The following is a 366-nucleotide window of genomic DNA, read 5'->3' as shown; positions in this document are numbered from 1 at the left end:
TGTGGATGTTTTCCTTTTAATATCCATACATATATACACTTATCAATATCATAGTTGCAGTAGTAGTAGCACTATTACAAACACAAATTCTAGTTTTATAGCAGATTCTTTTACCGATTCGAAGGGACAGGAGAATTGTCGAAATTCTCTTTCTGTCATCCGACGTCACTGAAACCATGCTTATAGTGAACAGACACACTATACTCTGAAATCCAAGTTTTAAGATGGGTTGGTTTGTGTGTGTTTGTATCAGTGGATGATTTTATCGTTTTGCCAGCAAACTTATTTCTTGACTTTTGAGTTTTATATGAATCACTTTAATTATAAGCAAAGTCTATACTAGTCTGTACTTATACTAGAGGACTG

At 33.6% G+C, this 366-nt stretch overlaps 1 protein-coding gene across 1 annotated transcript in view; it reads right to left on the bottom strand.

Moving 5' to 3' along the window:
• Positions 1-366, bottom strand: part of LOC119586936 (solute carrier family 22 member 5-like) — a gene marked incomplete in the record, with an annotated part of 32,490 nt that overhangs the window by 16,436 nt on the left and 15,688 nt on the right.

This window comes from Penaeus monodon, chromosome 22 (assembly GCF_015228065.2).
Source record: "Penaeus monodon isolate SGIC_2016 chromosome 22, NSTDA_Pmon_1, whole genome shotgun sequence".
Taxonomy (NCBI): domain Eukaryota; kingdom Metazoa; phylum Arthropoda; class Malacostraca; order Decapoda; family Penaeidae; genus Penaeus; species Penaeus monodon.
This window is presented reverse-complemented; position numbering and strand designations above follow the sequence as displayed.